At 35.8% G+C, this 23,015-nt stretch overlaps 1 pseudogene; it reads right to left on the bottom strand.

Annotated features, from left to right (window-relative positions):
- Positions 1-486: 486 nt before the first annotated feature.
- LOC149158050 (PI-PLC X domain-containing protein At5g67130-like) overlaps positions 487-23,015 on the bottom strand; it is a 72,970-nt pseudogene continuing 50,441 nt past the window's right edge.

The following is a 23,015-nucleotide window of genomic DNA, read 5'->3' on the forward strand; positions in this document are numbered from 1 at the left end:
ATCCCGTGTACAAATGTTGTACCAAGAAAACCAAAAGAGTTTGTCCATAAATTGGTCGGCCACTAGTGCTGACTGAGACTGGCCTAGCGAAAGTGCATGCTCAACTGCTAGGTCGACTGCACTATCCCAGTTATAGTCAACCAACATACATGGGAAATGATAGGTAGCCCCTCCCACATCCCAATGCCAATTAGGGCTTCCAGCATCCCTAGTGCCTAGAAACTCCTGCTGAGCTTCACCTGGGTCCATTACCATCTCCAGAGTCCATTCCACCGGGTACCAACTCAAGATCTCTCACCACCCAACCTTAAGAGAGGGACCGAATTCACGAACTCTCGTAGATAGAACGACCCCACCATGAGGGTGTTGCACTCTGTGTAACTCAAGTCGTCTCATCTCGCTATCCTGGTCAGTACATACAATCTGACAAGGTAGCTCTGTGTCCCTCTATCCAATGGGCCATGGTAACCTAACAGTGCTGCCAGCCTAGTCTATGTATGTCCGAAGAGGGCTACTCTCACGCTCCAACGTGCACTCTAGCTGCACCAGTAGGGAATCCAACTTCTCCCCAACGTGAGTCAATTTGGTCATGGACTCAGCAAAAACTGCTCTCATGCCCTCCAACTCCTCGTTCTGCTGCAGAATCATCTCTTGCGCTAACGCTACCTTCCTTTCTAATGTTAGAAGGTCAGCCTGAAATTGATGGAGTTTTCGTGGGAATTTATCACCTGTAAACTCAGTCACGGCTCCAGATACCTCAAAAACTGTTGGTATCTCATCCAAGGATGGCACCCCCTCAACAAATGGTTCTATGTGAGTAGGTTCTATCCTCTCTACTAGGGTGTCAACTGGGGCTAGCAAAGAGGTCTCTAATAAAGGTGACTCCTACGCCACACCAGGTCTATCGATGTGCTCCTCACCAACCTATGGGCTCTCAGCATCATGCTCAACCTCGTCCTTAGTCTCTTGATATCTAAAGCCAGGTCTCCGCTAGCAAAAGTGTCCCCTGGTCTCACCCTCTAATCATCTTTGTCCTGTTTGCTCCTTTTCAGGAGATCTGGTGCCGTGATCTGGTCGAATTTCCCCACACAATGCAGATGGTTGCACCCCCACGACCTGCTCACCTCTAACATCTTTTTTGTAAGGGTGAGAATGGGTTTGGTCTATCACCCTCCTCAACTGGGCCAACCTCTCATCGTGCCAATGAATTCTACCCAGAATTTCTTTACACTAGATTTCCCTTGAGCCATGGGTTTGTCTCTGGTTTCACCTGTCACTGTGCACTCATACACAAAGCTTACATGATCTTCTGGCTAATTTCCCATAGCTAGGCCAAGATCATGCTCTGATACCGCTTTAATGATCCTTAATAGGAATACAAGTGATAACAAGCAAATAATACATGCAGCAAATTACAAAAACGAAATATTCAACAAACACCCATATAAAAGTTGTAAATGGAGAACTTCTGAGCCATTTTATTATATTTTTTCAAGTCAGATACAATAGATGATGGAATGGTGCACCTAGCTTGTTCGAAGGGAAAAGTAAGACCAAACCTAGGTAGGAAAATGGCTGAGCTGAAGGCTGCTCAGCTGTTGCACCAATATGCACTGCGCTGCTTAGAAACTACTGCTTTTCTGAAGTTTGAATGGCTGGAAAGTGGACTGAAACTTCCCAGAAATTTATATTCTTTTAACCTTGAACTCCTTGGCCAAAACCCATAAAAACCCAAAAATGGTTTGGCCTGATTTGGACTTCCCAAAATTGATGGCCAAAGGCACCATTCCATCCCCAACAATTCTACACTATCTGCTGCAAAGATATGGCTTAAAACCCCACCTCCGATGCTCAAAAAATTATGAAACTTTATATTTTGGATCCTTGTCAGAAACCCAGGAAAAACCAAAAAATATTTTGGTTGATTTAGAGTTTTGATTTTCGACCTCCTTGGAGCCTCACCTCAGTTATCGCTGCCAATTTCAACTTGCTAGAAACTACTTGTAAATCCACATGAAAACTTCTCCAAAATGTTGAGTTCACCCGTGCTATCCAATCCCTAAATCCCTGGATGATCTCTTGCCCCAACTTTGCTGCTTCCAAGTACCATGAAAATCTATTGTGTGGCCTCTGCGTTGTCCCCTAGCCCAACAGTTTGAATTGTTGGAATGCTGGCTCAGTTGGTTGTAAAACCCAACAAGAATGTTGGTCTAATGTTGCTACCTCAGCTCCCCAACTCCCGAAAAAGAAATCAGATCTTTGCTTGCCTCAATCTCCCTCTGCTTGTTTCCTAGCTACCTAGAAATACACACTCCTTGCTCTACGTTGGTTAGTGGTGCTATGTCACTGCCCCGGAACTCCTGAAATCCTTGTATAACTGCCTCTCTAGGGCGGGCACGGATGGTCCCCTGAAGTAGAGGTTAAATCTCCTGCTTGAGAGATTCGTGGCTAAACAACTGGTTGACTCAGCTAAACAAGAAAGTGAACAGTGAAGCGATTTTTTTGCAAGATGTATGAATGAATCCCAAAATGAGAGCTGCTCCCTCCTTATAACTCCTTGGGTCTCCCTTGCCTCATGTGGGCCCCTCCATCCACCTATTCGACTTTCCCTCCAAGCTATTTGAATGGGCCAATTCGAATTCCCCTGTGGGTGGCCCCCACATTCCATTAGCAACCAAATTAAGTCGAATTGCCTCCTAAGTCCCTAAGTCGAAAATGATGGGTTCTCTTCCTTAGCCAAAATTGTGCAAAAATGTGTAGCAGCACCCTATTACAAATGTTTTTGAGAAGGGACATGACATGCAAACTTTCAAATCTCTCCTAGTATTTTGCAACTTAACGATATTGACTTTGGCCATACCTATATAGTTTGTCGCCAAAGTATCCCATGCTACTTTTGTTGAAGAGGTGTTCATAATCTTCTGGAACACTAATCGGTCCACTCCCTACTGGATAAGTTGCAACGCTTGTGCATTCTTCTTGGTTTTCTTCCATTGTTCCCTCTCTGTATTACTGAGAGCTTGTTCTTCTACTTCATTCTTAGGTTCTGAAAACCTAAACTGAACATAATTCCAAACATCTTGTGCCTGCAACTTGGTCGCCATCTTAATGACCCACACATCATAATCTTTCCCTGTAAACGGTGGGAATTGAGGCTGGAAATTTGAGAAAGCCATCTTTCTCCAAAAATTTCACTTAAAAATATAAATCTCCTTTAATAAATTTTTTCAAAAATTCCTCTTTCAATAAAACCCTAAATTTTTATTTTATAAAAACACTAAAGAAAACATTTTCGAAAACCCTTTTGAAAAAGTCTTGATATTATTTTCATATATAAAAGAAATTAAAAAAAAAATTCTTTATACAATAAAAAAAACAAAAACAAACTTTAATTTTAACGATCTCTCTTTTTAATAAGAGCTTCCCACTCAACGTATTAAAAGAACTTACAAACTTTAATTTTAACGATCTCTCTTTTTAATAAGAGCTTCCCACTCAACGTATTAAAAGAACTTCCCATTTAACTTATTAAAAGTGAACGAAATTTGTTTTAAGAACCTTGTTTAGCTTTTAAATACGTTTTTTTAAAGATGGGTGGGGCTAATTCCCCTTAGAAGTATTTATGAGCTTTTTTTTTTTTACATATACAACCACTGTCACATGGAAATATTCACATTACAACCACTTAAAAGCGTATATATGCTGTTGCGCAGGGTTACATATATAGTGTTGCTCAGCGTTACATATCGGGTTCGATCATTGGTAGGGGCCCACCAATGATCCATGCAGTCGCGTGCTACAAACCGTGTTAAGATTTTATCATGCTAAAGTTCCTCAAGTGGTGAGGTCGTGCGTTTAACGCTTTTTACGATGACTAAATCATGTATTAGTCCTCTAACGCCACACAAACCAACGTGACCCGCGTGCATGTAAATCGCCTCAAGTCTACGACGAGTAACACGACTTTCTTGTGCGTCTGAACGCGTTATAACACCCTGTAGATAACGTACAAGGTGCGTTAAGGCATTAACAACAAGAAAAAAATAAATTTCTCTTTTCAAATGGACCAATGCAAATTGGTTTTTTTTGGCTCTTTGTAATCTCGTTTTGATATCAATTTGTTGGAAAGGTGGAGGAGACAAAACATGAATTAATTCACATAAAACATGAGTTGCAACTTTTCTATTGATCACACAAAACTTGATTATTACAATGAACCCCGTGAAAAGTACTTAACCTTTTCCAACTAACGACTCACCTAAAATATATTAACATACACACACTTAATTCAATTAACCCACACTCTAAATATACACTGCGCTTAACTCTTCAAGAGATATACACTGCGCTTAACTCTTCATCCATCCCTTGACTCAAAGCTTACTTAATTGACTTTCTAATTTTAGCTATTAGAATTTCTAACAGTTCCATGCACTCCATTTTCGTCCTCCTGTCCACTTAAAATATGACACGTGTAAAGAGATCGGGTTGAGCGGAAGTCACTTCGCATACTTGCTGAAGACATGGGAAATGTTCATGCCGAGAGTCGACCTCGAGACCAGCTGAGTTTTGCGAATACTTGCTGACGGCATGGGAAATGCTCATGTCGAAAGTTGACCTTGAGACCAACTGAGTTTTGCGCTTGCGTCTGAGTTTTGCACATACTTTTTGATGGCGTGGGAAATGTTCATGCCGAGAGTTGATCTCAAGACCATCTGAATTTTTCTAAATTCGGAAATGTTCACGCTGATATTTGACCCCAACCCCGAGACAGAAGCTGAGTTCTGCAGAATCCATAATACTTAACTTCTGAAGTTTTGTGACAGCCTCCAAATCCTTGATGGTCTTTAGCTTCACACATTTTTCTACACACATCTCTTCCAAAGATACCAATGTATGTTTCCATACTTGGAAGTTATTCTAATGCAGAGCACCCAACCATTAACACTTAGCTTCTGAAGCTTTCTAGCAGGTTCAAACCCCTTGATGCTCTTAAGCTTCACACATACGCTTACCTGCCTGCAACTCTTCCAAAGGTATCAATGTTTCGATACTCTGCAGCTCTTCTAACTCAGAGCATTCATTAACAGAGAGCTTCCCTTCATTAACAGAGAGCTTTCGAAGCTTTGCCGCAAGCTCCAACCCCCTCATCCATTGTGCCAATCCTGGTATGTTTTTCACCTTCAAACATCTCACTGTCTGCAACTCTTGTAAAGATCTGAGTGTCTCAATGTCTCAATAGTAGGTTGTGTCTCAGTGTCTCAAATTCCATTTGCACACAGGTTGCTTCAGTTGAGTTACAGATGGCCACTGCATCAAATCATCAATGAGATGCTCTGTCCAATGGCAAAGATGACAAGAGGACGAAGACGTTGCAACATATCTTCCCACATGTCAAATGGCCATGCATATGTGTCTTCATCAATCTCATTCGGACAGAGATACCAAGATCCGTCCAAGTGTCTTATTCCCCCACTTCCACCTATTCATGTTGTCGACTTCCCAACTTCCAAACTAATCTTTCACACTTCTCTACAGGTGTTAAAGAATATGCTAGCTCTCTTATGGTTAAAATCACGCTCCAAGTTGTAAAGTGTAGAAGCTAATCGCTTTTAATTTCAAAATTATGCAGAAGCTCCTGTCTTTTAACATAATTGTCCAAAGTTTCAATAAATATACCATTTGGATGACATCCGTTGTCAAGGCTTGAACACGACTATAAAGAAATATGTTACGAATTTTCAAAGCTCGACAATAATGATTCTTCCTTAACTGATTGCATACTTTTACTCACGTTTTATTTTGCATGCTCCTTGGCCAGTGAAAACAAATAAAATATTTAAAGTGCAAGTGAAGTGTGAAATAGGTGTCCAAGAGTGGGGTTAGTCTCAGGTTTTATACCATAACATCAAATTTCGCTTACTCTATATTTACTTGAACTGTGATGCAATTCACATCACAAAGATAGAGAATGCATTTGACTAGGACACATTCATCATTCCACACACACACAGAGCAAGAAATTCCTGTAATTAGTAACTACAGGAATCTATAAGTCCTGTAAAGGGGATCAGATGTTTGGGTACTTTCTAGAAGGGAAAATTGAAGACGACCATTGAAATGTGATCAACGTGTGGAGGGCCAAGGGTTTCCATAGTATATTGTGAAGTGTTGATTTGATGAAAGAGTGGCATTTATGTTTATGTTTTGTTGAATAGTCAAAACGTAGATAAGAATTACAATGAACGTTTGAATGTTTAATTTCCATTGTTGGATAGATTTGTAATGGGCTAATTGACATCGTATATGGGATACTCCATTTTTGTTTTGAATGTTTTATGAGTTAACAAATCGTCATCTACGATCTATGTTGAATAGTTTCACAAAAGTTGTTTTCATGTCCATGTAGATTTCCAACGTTGTTGCAGGAACATGGGCAGAGCATTACTGAATAGTTTTGCAAGCAGCTGGCCCAGGATCTCCCCTCTGATGGACCCAACTCTATAATTTTCCTAAACACATAATAATTTCATTTCCAAAGTATAAAAAAACTGACATTGCCTACCTTACCATTGCTCTGCAAGTTGTTCAGGACTGTAACACTAAATTGAAGTAAACGTTGAGGTATAGGTACTTAAAAATTCTAAAAATTTATATACCAAAACCAAATTCAAATCTTTCAAACTATATACTATCCAATTTCACATTAAGAAATTATAATCGATAGATAATATAAAAATGAACTTTCATCAAGTGAACATTATCCATTTGCTAAGTAGCGTTGAAATGTTGTAGGTGCTAAATATGCATCTTGTTTCACTGTTTTATATTTTGGTTTTGTTCTCTTGTTTTACTCTTTTATATTTTGGTTTTGTTCTCTTTTATATTTTGGTTTTGTTTTGGAATTAGATGGTAGTAGGTAGGATATCCCACTCCCGCGACTAATGTTTCCGGCTATTCTACTTCTTTCCTCTCTTAATTAGAGGTTGAAAGCAGTTTCATTGAAGTAAGGTGCTTTTTATTCATTCTGAGTGTCGTTACCATGTCCACGGTGTTTGTTTAAGAACCCATATTCTTTTTCTATTTCGATTTTAAAGGAGTGTTTTAATTGACAAGTGAGCCTAGTTTGTTTTATATTTTGGTTTTGTTTTGGAATTATATGGTAAAATTTTGGATCAGATGGTTATCTTTCATTATTTTTTGGTTTTGTTCTTTTTTATATTTTGGTTTTGTTTTGGAAATAGATGGTAAAATTTTGGATTAAATTGTTATCTTTCATTGTGTTTTTAATGTATAAATAAATTCAAGATTCTAAAAAAAAGGCATTTGGATTTGTCATCTATATAACTCAAAACTCATTATTTTAATAATTCCTATTACATTTAAAAAATAAATTAACAAATATCTTAAAATTCCAAAACTCAAAAAAATTACCAAAAAAATATGCATCATCAAATTATTAACACCAATAATCAAGGAATGCATATTCACCCTTACAAAACATTCAATATTGCTTACCAAAATAAATATTTATGGCCATCTCTACTCAAGTTTGTAAAGTCATCCAATGATCAATAACAATTTCGTATAAATTTATAATTCTATCACAAAACATTCAATATTTCTTACCAAAATAAATATTTATGGCCATCTCTACTCGTTTGTAAAGCCGTCCAATGATCAATAACAATTTCATATAAATTTATAATTCTACCTCTTAACTAACATGTTTCCAAACAAGGACTGCTTTATGTTTCACCCAAAATTAATGTAAGGGTTACTGTATCCTGATGTTGCAGCGGTTTGGACATGGTAATGAAATCTTGGGAAGTAAACAGAGTCCACATGTGGCTCATGATTGTACACACTGGCTCTCTTGTGCTCTCAAGTGGGTAAAGAGGAAGTAAACAAAGTCCGCATATGGCTCATCACTATACACGCTGGCCCTCTTGTGCTCTCAGTGTGATTGACCTATCACACTGTTGCTCATCAGGTGGATTTATCCACCACTTGAACCTTAGTAACCAGCATTGGGGAGAGACTCTTTTCCCATAGATAGTTTGTTCTAGTTCGGATAATGAGAGGAGGAATAGTCCTGTTGCTCTTCTGGCCAAGATGGAAAGGTTCACCGAGACTTCTATTAGTTTTGTAATTCTAGATCAACCACTCTTCCTATGTATTTCGCACGTCCAACTGAGTCATTTGATCACTCTAATACCGTAATTACTAACAGGTATTCAGAAGTAATACGCTCTGTGATTAATATGTAACCTCGCAGTAAATCTTACACCTTGCACGGGTCAAACTAGCTAGCATTATTGCAAGGGTCAAACTAAGCTTCCACTAAAGAATGGCACATTACCCTTTAATAGTCAGTGATGTATCTCATATTTTGTTTTTATGTACATAGATAGCATGTAATTATTATATTTTGTTTTTATGTACATAGATAGCATGTAATTATTATGTTTTAATGGAGAAATATTGAGTTTTCGGGCTACAAGTTAATATCAACTTTAAATTATTAAGAATTGTTTTTACATTCTGGTTTCAATATTTACCAACATTAAAAATTTAAAAAAATTTACATTTTTGTTTCTCGTTTTTGTTTTTTTAAGACCCCAAAGTTATTAGATTGACTGAAAATTGTGGCCATCCTTATATTTGATAGTTTACAAAATTTCTAAAGAAAAATTTGATTATTTATAAGAATTTTATAAAAAATTCTGAACTCTGAAACTTTTTTTATTCCTTCGATGTATTTTTTCACCTTTGAGGAAATTGCTATAATACTTCGACGTCAATGCTTGAAAGAATCAAATGGCCCGCCTTTTTTATAGTCTTCATATCTCCCTAGGTATGCAACAGATAATTGCATAATATAATAAATTCGATGTCAATGCCTGAAAGAATCAAACGGCCTGCCACTTTATGGTGAAAGGCAAAGAATGGTGTGAATGAAAGAGTCTGTTTTGTATTCAGATCTATTTTAATTATCGATCGATGAGTTAATGTAAAAAAATTATGCGCTGATATTATTTAAATATTTTAATTTATCGATGAGTTAATGTAAAAAAAATTATGCGTTGATATTATATACATTTTTTTATAGTTAATTTTATTTTTAGATTTCTTAAAATTTTTATTTAGATCAATTTTAGCAAAATTTTGACTTTTATATTGAGCCGCAGGATGAGCTTCTTTTCTCAAAGAAAGATTCGGATTATGAAAATGAGAATAGAGAAAAGTCTGAGGTCTGTTGTATACTTAGTTGTGAAAGATTTGTGTTATGGGAATGGCAACATGTCTCAAGATCGAGGTTAACTCGTCAACTTTCATCCTTCTAATTCGAGGGTTCATCCTTATTCCCAAATCAGCGTTCATCCTTATATCTCCTAATTTGAGGGTTCATCCTTATCCCCATTTCAGGAGTATCTCCTAATTCGAAGGACGACAAGAGCTAACCAGTGTGCTATCAGGCCTTTAATGCACCAATATCAGGTCCACCATGCCCATGGCCATAACCTACACCATGTCGGACATCCCAATTCCCGGTGAATTCCTGGCGACTCAACCTTTCCTATTCAACTATAGTTCATTTAATGCAGTTTAAGAGTATTGGTGATAGTAGTATGCAGGTCAGTTGGAGGTGATGGCATGTACCATATGGGTGCACTCAAAGGTGATGGCATGCACCATACATCATAGTATGTTCATGTCACTCCATGTTTTGAAATTGTGCATGGGAGAACGAAATTCAAACTTGAAATCTCTGCATGAAACCAACCACTTCTTCCTTTTTTTCAAAACCCCAAACATTTCTGCCAACCACTCTAGTCGCTGCTGGTAGAAGAAATCAAGGGACAGATGGAGTTCCTCGAGAGCCAGGCATCTCCCCAATTCACATGGAAGGCATGGCTGCATTCCGGGATCACGCGGCACCGTTCCCCGCTCTAGAAAGGCCCCAGGCATACCACGCACTCGTCTTTTCCACACTTAGATGGGTGCTCTTCTCCTCCTTCTTCTTCGTGGCACCGTTGCCTTAATATCCTTTACTATGCCGAATTCCCTCTACAAATTCTACAACAAAATACCTTTAATGTGATAATGCATAAGCATTCTTTTCCTCCTCTAATCCCCGACATTTCAGCGATATCTTCAGATCATTTTTATAAAATTGGCAGAGTAATAATCTAGACATCGTAGCCCTTGTGGATCTCCTCATTTGTGGATCTCCTCATTTGTGTCTTCATCAAGCTATGATTGGTTAGTTGTTCTCAATTTGATTTACAAAGAGCATTTTGATCGAATCATATGTTACGACACGAGATTTTAGTTGAAGAAAGATGCCTAATTCCTCTTTGTTCTCGCAATAAGGATCTTTCCGGTCGTTTCTCCTTTTATTATTCTGTTATTATGCAATTGACTGATTGATTTCAACTCTCTGCAGTAGAAGCATTGTTTTCCAACTCAAAACTAAAATGGATGAAACGATTATGATCCTCTCTTCATCGTGAAAGCTTACGAATGAGATTTTGTTCTTAATTGTTGCGGTCAAATCTATCATGGCCATAGTGGAGTTCTCATATTTCTCTATCAAGATTTACTCATATATAGCTGGAGCTTCTATAGTGGAACCATCGTTCGCTAGTAGCGAGTAATGATCCTCATTGTCACCCTATCATGCTAGCAAATGAAAGGATTTTGAGTGATTTTGTTTGCCTATAACATTCCCCAACCAAAAACAAACAAACCGATGATAAATCAGAGCCAAAAAACAACCACATTTCAAAATTCATAATTTTTTTCGGGGTTCCTGTTTTGGAATTTTTTGTTGCCACATTGAGGATAGTTGTTGCCCCCTTTCTCTCCATTACTCTAGTTGAACACGTCTTTCTATTTTGTAACCATTAACATGTTGGCTACACCAGGTGACATTCATCTTTTTTAACTAGTCATGTTGATGAGTTGGTGACAGTGGAACCTTAATTTATAAATTATGTAAGAATTTTGTAGATGCATGATAGCATGGAATGTTATGTACCAATTTGAATATGTAGAAAAATAAATGCCATTTGTGGAAGCGATGTAACTTCTTTCAAAATGAATCGCTTCAGGGAAGTGAATCACTTCGCTTTAATAATTTCTTTATCCTTAGTTTGTCAAAGGTCTTAATAATTGACCATTTCTATTTAATGGTGATAGAAATCGACGATAATGTTTGTAATAAAACCTCAAAGTTTTTACCCAATTGAAGCTTTTGTGAAGGATTGATGACAGGTATTGGTTGTCATTAAAATTTTATAAGAGTGGTTTGATCACTGTTATCCTAGAAATATAGTTTATTTAGTTAATGTTTTGATGGTGAAGTTGTCTTGTAAACTACTTATGAAAGGCCTGTAGTGTTGGATACCGTTGAAATGAGGAGCATGTTTACGCTATAGATTTTTATTTAATGTGGGTATTTGGGGTTGTTTTAGCTTTTTAATGCATTGTTGGGAATATGGAAATAAAAACTATGTAATTTTTTCTATATAATAAATACAAATAATTGAAATTTACAAAAAAAAATCTTAAATCAAGATAAATAGAATTAATTGTATTATTTAATTAAAATAATGCAAATTTTTACCTATTTAACACAAAATTTTAAAATTTAATAGGAACTAATATAGTCAATGATGAACTCATTACTATACTCCTTGCATTAAGGTAAAGAATAATAAAAGCTTAATTCTTATATTATAAATTTAAAGTAAAATTATTGAAAATTAAGTTTCAAGAGAGACACTACCCATAACAAAAAAAGCAATTCAACATATATGTATTATATATTTCATTCGTAACTAGTCCTCAAATCAATTTTATAGGTTTAGCTTAAGTTGTTAGAAAAATAGTTTGTCATCCTCTCTACCGAAATTTAATTCTCAACTTCTGCTAACTCATAAGTTATTGTTATATCTGGCTTAAGGGTTGTTGGATATACTCTTGGTTCTTGAGTGTTGATGAATATACTCGTGGTGTTACACTAGTAGTTGAAAGGTTTGATCATGGGCTTTGTCTAGATTATTCACGATGGTTAATGAATACAATAAATACACAAAATGTATTATGTACTCAAACACTCACCAAACTAAAATATAGAAAGGAAAATGGAAACACACAACATGCTTACATATTTAACTTTCTAAAATGCTCCAATATATTTAGGAATTATCTTCAAGTTTAGTCAAAGTAAATCCTTGATTGCAAATTATAAATGTAGAGCACAGATGCAACATCATTTATTTTGGACCAACCAATTATTCGTCTACATAGAAATTGTGTTCAATAAGGTTTTATATATGAGAAGAAAACTAAAAAATATGCTAGTAAAAATAACCATAACCATTTGAAATTACATAAATCATCTGCATTTGTAAAAGGAAACATTGATTCATATATACCTTTGCTAACCATGCTCTCAAGGGTTTCCAAAATAAGGACACATGTATCCAAAACAATATCCGAAATACTATGTAGGTCAATTAATCCCTAAACACAATTTTGTGTGTCATGAATATGATCTCCTTAATGAGGGGGATATTTTGATACCATGTACAAAATAAAAACTAATAATAATGATACAGACGAGGAAAGGGACAAGTTTCACAAGATAAGATGTATAACAAATATGATTTTTTTTATTAAAGAACTAAAATACAATGATAAATTGAAAAGGTAGGAAACTTCACAGAGAAGGAAAAAATGTTTCTACAAGTAAATAGACAAAGAAGGGTTCTCCTTCCAAGTAAATGTATAACAACTAAAATTCCTCTAATTGATGGCCCTAAATATACATCATTCATACATAACTTTACATAATATGGACACATAACTTAATATATAACTTCATGTAAGTTGGACGTATTTATCCAAGAGCTATAGACTAGTTAGTTCATGTGGGATTTTGTGCCCATTATGTCACTAGTTAAAATCTCAAGAGAGGCTTTGAGAGTGAGAGAAAAAATGTCCCATGGTTTTGGATTCCCCATCTTACAAATGGAATCACGCAAATGGCTATATTGTTCTTCCATCCAACATTTCACTAAACCCTGTCTTGGCTCAACCTAATTAGTAAAAAGAAATTAACAAGCTTAATTAATTAGTATTATAATTGCCTTAAACATGTTCTTTTGGACCATTCTACCTTAAGGCTTCTAGCTACAATAGGATCTTATTTAAAAACTCATTCCATTGATGCTTCCTTTTAAATTGAAAGGATGGCATTACGAAGAGAAATAAGATTAACAATCTTTGAGACTTTGTTTCCAATCCTTCACAAGAAGTATAGAAAATTACTATGTTGTGTGAATGCCATGTTGGATTTAGAAAATAACATTCTAAAAGGATGGTTAAACCTATGAACATGTGTTCAATCAACATAATAAAAGGATAAGTGAACCTATGAATATGTGTCCTACTTTTTAGTCACATATGGTTAGAAAATTTGGAGTTTACAATTTTTTTAAATTGAATCTCTAAACTAGAATGGGGTTACATGTGCAAGCTACATGGCGGGAGGCATTGTCGCCATCCCATCAATCGATATAGTGCATATAAGTGGCAACACCTCTGATGCAGAGGTGGCTAGGATCTAATCAAAATCCCAAAATTTTTAATCTAAAGAGCGCTTCCCTCAATTTCAACCTAGGAAATAAATCCATTTTCTACCTTTAAACTCGCCTTAATAAAAGCTAAGTGGGAGGAGCTACAAGGGTATAGTATAACCCTTTTATAAAACCACTCAATTCAAGCCCATGTATAATACATAGGTGTGTGACATTTAATCCGACATATAAGTAAGGGGAAGGAATAAGCTACTTTTTCTCATCGGTGCCAAGCTTCTTCGTATATAATATGCATGTGCAACCCAAATTTGGTTAGAACCACCGTAGCCGAAAGTATATAGGAGCATGGGATTATAAATTTGCCTTTTTATTAATGCAGGCCCAATCCTCCTTAACCCTTCTCTTAACTAGGCTCCTCCTTCAAAAGCGAAACAACACTTCACAAACAAATTTAGTCCTCGGTGCTTACACTTCAAAATTACATGTGACCTTGCCTTATGACCTAGGTCCTAGATCTCTTATTAACCTGTCACTTATCCATGTCATACCAACGCTCTCCTTATTTGTTGGCTTCCACATCCACCCGGTCCTCATCACCCTGATGTGCTTTTAGCTGTGTATTTTGATGCCTCTTGAGAGACAAAATCTACGAAATCTAAATATTTTCCCTCATCAACTGATCATGACCTTCATCAATTAATGTCCCTAGAATTTTACCTCTTCATTGTATTGACCTTCTAAGATACGTCATCCTTTTACTTACATCATCCCAATGTTCTTCTTTGCATGCTACTCCTTGTTTGTTTGGGGTAAGACTTCTCGGACACATCACCTTACACTTTTATTAACTATGTGTTTCAAACTTCTCACTCCAATGTGTCATCTCCACTTCACCTTCAGCCCTTACACACCACCAAATTTCACATGCTAGCCTCATGCCTAGTGAGCCCAATTGCTCCTTTTGTTGCACACTTCTCCAATCTCCCAAGTAAAAGATTCGAGGAGATGGAGATATTACTATTAACTATTTGAACTCCCCTCCACTACTCTAATCCTAATTATTCAACGACTTGCGTAGGTTTAAATAAATCTAAGTCTTGCCCCATCTTATGCATTTGTTCACAAGGCTTCCAACAAAGTCTTCCTTCTTATGCCTTCACTCTTCCTCTCTCTCCGGAACAATTCTTCATGACTTTTCATCATCTTCTATGAATCTCCTCTTTGTCCTACACCATTTTGGTCACTTCTTCTACGTGACCCTGATTGCTTTGGAACATTGCTTTGCTTGTCCATCCGACTTCAACCTTACTTGAAAGGATGCATGTCTCCTCTATGAAATCAATTCCTCTATATTTAACATGCGTTCTCATATGTTATCCCTCGAGCCTTAAACAATGGTTCTGCAACCTCTACGTACTTTTCATGCAACTTAATCTAGGTGCAGCCTCTCATGAGATTTGATTACATTAATTTCCCCTCTTCACCTTATGGACATATCTGACCTTACTATGATGGGCTTGTCGACACTCCTCGCTCACTCACTTCTTCTACATTTTGTCTTCAATTTACATAATTATTTAAAATAGAATTCTTAATTATAGTTAGTTCATATCCACAAATCCTCAATGAATCCCTATTCTAGGATCTTCTAGATCCACCTATCCTCTAACAGATATAACTAACTCTAAAATATCTCTAACTCACTCAACATTCTCGACATATCTTCTTACAAGTAGATCTTATTACAATATTCATAATTTCTCTAGTTTTCCTTAAAAATGTACAAAATACAATAAATTAAATAATTACATTTAATTAGGAACCAACTCCCTTGAAAATTAAATATCTCTATGTCTATTAAAAATGTGTTTTGACTTGGAGGTAAGATGCTCTTGCATTGTACTCGCAAGGTAAAAAAATTCATGGTCTCCTGACCATGTGCTTTCATATGCTAATGAAAATCCTCCCGGGTCCCAAATTTTAGTTTGTAGATTCTTATTTGCTCTGTTGCATTGTTGCTACTCTCTTTCCTTTAATTCTCTAGGATTCCATACTTTATGCAGTTGTTTCCCCGTATATTTTTTGATACAAATTTCTTTGGTCAGCTTCATCTCTTTGTTTTTTGTCCTCCTCTGTCTGTAGTGTCTTCTCCTAGATGTCTTCCTCATCAGCATCCACAATTCATCAATCACTTTATCAACCTCTATCTTTGGATGAAATTCACTAATGTCACTATCCTCAAGCTATTACATATCCTCTTCTATCATAAGACTTATAAAACTCTTTTCAATCCACTAATCACATTTTGGAGTCTTCTCCTCATTTTTAAATGCAATTTCCTCTAACTCCTTTTTTGTAAGTTGAATAAGTAGTATTTTTTATTTATATCCTCTCCTCCAAGAAATTCAACTCCTTATACAATTCAACAAAATCACCTAGAATAGTACCTGTGTCTTCCATGCAATATTCAACACTTGGATCTTCAGTTAGCCAATCCTCCAAAATGTCTATCTTATCTTCATTTGTGCTTTCTTCCTCTGTCATGAGACTTTCAATTAGTATTGAAATCTCTTTGAGCATGTATTCATGAAGTAATTCTCCACCTTTTGATGTTATTCCATCTTCTGCACTTGCATAATTTCCATGAGATGATGTTAACTCATCTTCCTCTAGAACTAAAATTAAGGTTTGTACTCATTCAAATTCATTTGTGATAACAACTTCCCTATAAAATCTAAGGTCAATAAATACATGCTTGCAAAATTTCTCCATCATTACCATCTATTCTAGAAGTCTTATTTCTTCATCAACCTGCAGAAACAAATGATTTAAGTATTGATCATCACCTTCAAACTTGCATACATAGATTATGTGCCATATTAAAAAACATAAGGTTCTTTTTTCAATGCCTCAGTTGCCTCATCTTCATGTTGATGCGAACTAAATCGATAGTCCATTGGGTTGTCTATAAATTCTTCCTCAAAATTTTTGGCTTCTTCTACATCAAGAAATAAAATTTGTTCAAAACAATGATTTCATACTCATCTACTCTAAGTTCTTCCGTTAATCTATAATACATCTTTTTCCTTAGTTTCATTTGTAATGGATTCTATCTTACCTTCTTCCGCTCCATTGTCTATCCACATCTCTTTTCTTCTTAGCTTTCTTGTAGCAACTGTTTCAAATGATTGAATTTTTCTCTTAACTCAACCATCTCTCTCTCAAACTCCTCATCATTTATCCTCTTTATGCCAACTACTTTAGCATTCCCTTTCATTTGATGATGAATTTCCTCTAAACCCATCACATGACCATCAATAATCATATTTATTTTTCCTTCTTGTGGACTCTCCATGTTCACTTGTGAGTTGCAACAAGCCTTTTCCATATTTGCAACAAGTCTACCACTTGTCACAATACCATGTTCTCCTCTTGCTATCCTCCTTTTCTCTTTCTCTTGGCAATTCTATCGAAAATCACTATGGAACTACCTTTTGCAACTTCTATACAACCTCAACTTTCAAAAGTTGTCTTCTTCTGGTTCTTTGTAGTAGAAGCTCTCCCTCTCCTAGACCATTTCTTCTCCTCAACATTCAAAGTTTCCAGGATTTTTCATCTTCATCTGCTTCACACCTCTTTCTTCTCTTAAGAACTATGTTTTCCTCTCTTCAACAATTCCATCTTGCTGTCGAGTTTTTTTCATAGTTCCTCCACTTGATATTTCTACTTGATTTCATTATTCCTCTATCATAACTTCACTTGTACACTAGTTTCTAGCAATCTTTCTCTCTTCTACCTGTAAACACAATTCTTCATGACCAGAGTAAACACAAAAAATCATACATATTTTATAACATATGTACCAAGATCCTATTCCCAACAGTATTCCTTTTGGTCCAATCCTTTGATCCAATTCCCCTCCAAAAACACTTTTTCTATGTTTTCTTCAAACAACCCTTATCAAAAACCACCACAACCAAAATTCTTCATATGTAATATGCATCAACAACCTAGATTTGGGGAGAACCACCTAGTTGAAACTCTATATGAGTGCGTGATTATAAATTTACCTTTTAATTAGCGCAAAATAAATCCTCCTTAAGCCCTTCTATTAACTCGGCTAATTTTTCAACAACAAAATAATAATTCACATCCAACTTTATTCCTCGGCACTCACTCTTCATAATTTCATGTGGCCTTTCCTCATGACCTATGTCCTAGCTCTTTTATTAGCTTGTTACTTCTACACATCATCTTGACACTCTCCTTATTGGTTCTCTACCACATTTTCCCAGTCCTCATCATCCTGATGTGTCTTCAAGTACACACTTCAATACCTCCCGTAAAACAAACTTAGGGAAATGAAAATATTTTCTGCCATCAACTGATCCTGGCCTCTTTCAATTAATTTCCCAGGCCTTTGACCTCTTCATTGTGTTGACTTTCCAGGACACGTCATCCTAATACTTACATCATCTCGTCGTTCATCTTTTCATGCTACTCCTTGTTCGTTTGGGGGAAGACTAAACCCCCAAGAGAATAATATTAAACCCAAGGGATTAATACTAAAATCCCAAGGGAATAATGTTAAACCCAAGGGACTAATATTATAAACCCAAGGTATATCAACCCTAAGATAAATATTATAAACACTAAAATAAACATGGTTGACCATGGTTGATTTTCATATTGAGACAATTCTTATCACAATGTAATGTTGGACCATTGTTGATTTGCATATCAATACAATATTTGTCATAATACGAGAGTGGACCATGGTTGACCATGGTCGATTTTCATATCGAGACAATTTTTGTCACAATATGACATCCGAACATGGTTGACAATGATTGACCATGGTTTACCATGATCGACCATGGTTGTCCATGGTTGACCATGATTGACCATGGTTGACCATGGGTGCTTTTCATATCGAGACAATATTTGTCACAATATGATGTTGGACCATGTTTGACCATGTTTGATTCTATAAAACATGGTTGACCATGATCAACCATGGTTGACCATGATTGTCCATGGTTTTCATATGGAGACAATTTTTGCCACAATGTGACATTCGACCATGGTTGACAATGGTTGGCTATGATTGACCATGATTGGTATTATAAACCCAAGGGAATAATAAACCCAAGGTATTGATATTATAAAGCCAAGGGAATAATAAACCCAATGGATTATGAACCCAAGGGAATAATATTAAACCCAAGGGACTAATGTTACAAACCCAAGGAATATATGCCCTAAGATAAATATTATAAACACTAAGATAAACATGGTTGACCATGGCTGATTTTCATATTGACACGATCATTGTCACAATGTGACATTCGACCATCATTGACCGTGCTTGGCTATGATTGATGATGGTTGACCATGATTGATATTATAAACCTAAGGGAATAATAAATCCAAGGGCTTTATATTATAAACCCGAGGGAGTAGTAAGCCCATAGTCTGGAACATTTTCTATCAATCACTATAAATTTTAAATCATAGCGATCTTTATATTTTGTAATTCTCCATAGTGTTGATCTCTGTATTTCAATTACTTTAAATTTTAAATCATTGTGTGTAGTTCCCTTTTGAGTTTTAATTCACCGATTTTTCATTCAATGAATTCAGGAAGAAACAGGGGAGTATCTTTTAAAGAAGGAGAGGAAAAATGCGGGCAAGGAAAGGCGAGAAGAAACTAACCGAGATGCGGAGGAATATATTTCAATGGAGAGAACTAAAATTTCAAGAAATGATTCAATGTCTAATACTTCAGGAAAGCATGGTCAAGCATGGTCTAACATCATATTGTGACAAGGATTGTCTCAATATGAAAATCAACCATGGTCAACCATGTTTATTTTATTGTTTATAATATTTACCTTAGGGTTAAAGATTATTTTACTATGGTCAACCATGTTTTACAAAAGAAATTTCGGTCAATAATGGTTAATAATTTTTAGCCATGGTCCAATGTCACATTGTGACAAATATTATCTCAATATGAAAATCAATCATCGTCTTAACCATAGCCCAACTTCACACTATGACAAAGATTGTCTCAATATGATAATCATGGTCAGGCATGGTCAACCACGACAAGCCTTATAAACTCTAACATGGTCATCCATGATCATTCATGGTCAACCATCACATTGTGGCAAAGATTGTCTTGATATGAAAATAAACCATGGTTGAGCATGGTTAACATGGTCCAACATCCCATTGTGACAAGGATTGTCTCTATATGAAAATCAACCATGGTCAACCATGTTCCTTTTGGTGTTTACACTATTTATTTTTAGGTTTATATAACTTGGGTTTATAATATTAGTCCCTTGGGTTTAATATTATTCCCATGGGTTCATAATCCATTAGGGTTTTAGTATTAATCCCCTAGGTTTATTAATCCCTTGGGTTTATAATATCAATCCCTTAGGGTTTATTATTCCCATGGGTTTATAATATCAATCATGGTCAACCATGGTCAAATGTCGCATTGTGACAAACATTGTCTGAATATGAAAATCAACCATGGTTCAGTGTCACATTGTGACAAAGATTGTCTCGATATGAAAGTCAATTATGGTCAAGCATGGTCAGCCACCACATTGCAACAAGGGTTATTTCAATATGGAAATCAACCATGGTCAACCATGTTTATTTTAGGGTTTAAATATTTATCTTAGGGTTTATATGTGTTGGGTTTATAATTTTTATCTCTTGGGTTTATTGTTTCTTAGGTTTATTAATCTAAGGGTTCATATTCCAAGGGTTTAACATTATTCCCTTAGGTTTATAATGCCTTGGGTTTTTAGTATTGATCCCCAGGGTTTATTGTTCCCTTGGGTTTATAATTTGTAGAATTTTGAGGTCTAAAATGGGCCTCCTATGAAAAATGTACAACCAAAATAAACTTTACAAGAACCAATATGATTCAAGATGATGGTGTCAACAATGGGGGATGATTCACCATTTTTGGGCTAAAAAAGTAAAAAGATTAAAAAAAAATAAAACTACTTTTTCAACTTGTATTTTCAACTTATCTCCCAAAGGTTTTACTCAAATTTCAAGCGAGAGTACTCGTTGGATGCAAAATTTAATTCCCCATCCAAGGGGTACCCATCTTGCATATTTTTGATGGACCTACTACATGAAAAATGAGAAATACATTTTTCGTGTAGCAGGGTCCATCGAAAGTATGCAACATGACTACTCCTTGGATGAGGAATCAAAGTATACATCCAATAAGTGTTCCCACTCAAAATTTGAGTAAAGCCATAGGGAGATTAGTTGAAAATAAGAGTTGAAAAAATAGTTTTTTCTTTTTTCCCTTTAAAATTTGATGATGTAATGTAATCTTATTTTATTATTTCCACTATTATTTTATAATTTCCTTAGGAGGTCCATTTTAGGCCTCAAAATCCCCTTAATGTCACGTTCAATTGACACTTTCCTAATGGGTCACAAAAAGGTGATATGGTCCATTTGGTTGCCACATCATCCTGTATAATGTATAAGGCTTTGCAAGTTATTCAAAACACTACTTGACATATACCTACATCAGAGAAATAAGTTATTAGTAATATTGTAAAAACATATTATACATTTTCATACCATTTGTGAAGTAATCATATTAGAAAAATTTAAGATATATAATGACATTACATTATAGTATAATTACATTAATAAACATAATGACATATTATATATTGTCGCATAGTTATGTATAATTAGAGCAACAAGATGGTAATAAAGAAGAGGCAACAAACTCTTCAATAGGAAATCAGAAAGCAAGGTTAGTATGGGAAAGCAGGGACACAAACACAAATGTGCGTCTTGCATGTCAAAATAAATAGCAATCAAGTCACACCCAAGGTTCCTTAAGATTAGTTTGCTGGAACTGCAGAGATTACCCATGGAGATGAGGACTTAGGCTAGGGCCTATTGCGGAAGATAGAGACATAATTTGCCTCATACAAACACATGAGCATGAAGGGTCCAAGACACCTCTGTTTGAAGGATACTAGAAGATGGCAGTGTGGAACAAGGAAACAGGGAATGTCAAAGGGCACGGAGTATCATGGTTTTAGTAAGGGAGAAATAAGGTCATCTCATTTAGTTAGAAAAAGAAGACTCAAATAAGGAATTCAGTTGGTTTAAAATATCAGAAAATGGAAACCACATCAGAATTACAACATGCTATTTTGCGCCGTAGGTTTCAAAAATATACAAAGCTAGAAGGCTTGACCACAAAGATCCATTTGTAGCCTTAAAAGCGTATATTGCAACATATTCACAGCTAGGTGAAGTCCTTATAGTGGGTGATTTCAATTCTAGGACTACAAGTGAGCAAGCTAGCATTCTTTGTTGTAAAGATGATTACGACCCAATTTGGCTTACAAAAGAGAGTAATCATCAGTGGGAAATAATTTCAGAGGAAAAGGGTTGCAATCTCTTTGGTGAACAATTTCTTACTTGATGTGCGGCCTTTGATTTAGTCATTTGTAATGGCTTGACTAGATGGGCAAAGTCCGGTAATTTCACTTGCAATACTTACAATGGAGAAAGTGTAGTAGATTATGTAATTTTCTCACATGGTTTGTGTGATAAAATGAAGGAACTTTTGATTGGAGATCAGCTATGGGACTTAAAATCATATCAAAATTCAATTTATTTATTTATGTTTCTCTTGGATTGGAAAGAAACAATTAGAGAAAAAAATTCAGCATGTCCAACAAAATCTCCCACACGGTAGAATTATTTTGACCCCAGAAAATTGTAATATCTTCAAAATGACACTAGAGAGGCTCTTCGAGAAGGAGAAAATTACAATTCACAACCTTCATAGTCATGAATTAACACCTCTAATTCAATGCACACTTGCAAAGTGAAAAAGAGAAAACATTAAGAAGTCTGAAACAAATTGCTTCTCGGTTAATGCTTGGTTTGACGAGGAATGAAAAAGGTCAAGGAGAATGTGGAAATATTCAAACAAGGCAACATAAAGCTCAAAGCTTACAAGCAGGTATTAAGCAAGAAAAAGGCTGATTTCATGGTTTCAAGGAGGGAAGAACTAATCTCACTTGGGAAAATAATCCCAAATTATTTTGGAAGGAGCTCCAACCGAAAAATATACAACTGGAAATAATATTACAAATTCTAAATGGTTTGACTATGCAAGACAACTCTATGAGCAGGATCCCAAGGTTGACCCTCCCCCCTTGGTCAACAATGATACTGAAATATTCACGATGCAAGAGGTAGAGATAGGTATCAAGAAGTTGGTTGTTGGAAAAGCAAAAGGCTTAGTTGAACTCCAAGCAAAATATCTAAAGTGGGGCTCAAATATTCTTGCACCTCACATTACAAAAATATTCAACAACATCATAC

This window comes from Pinus tabuliformis, chromosome 5_2, assembly GCF_031772625.1.
Source record: "Pinus tabuliformis cultivar Carrire ecotype Pingquan chromosome 5_2, CPIR1, whole genome shotgun sequence".
Lineage (NCBI taxonomy): Eukaryota > Viridiplantae > Streptophyta > Pinopsida > Pinales > Pinaceae > Pinus > Pinus tabuliformis.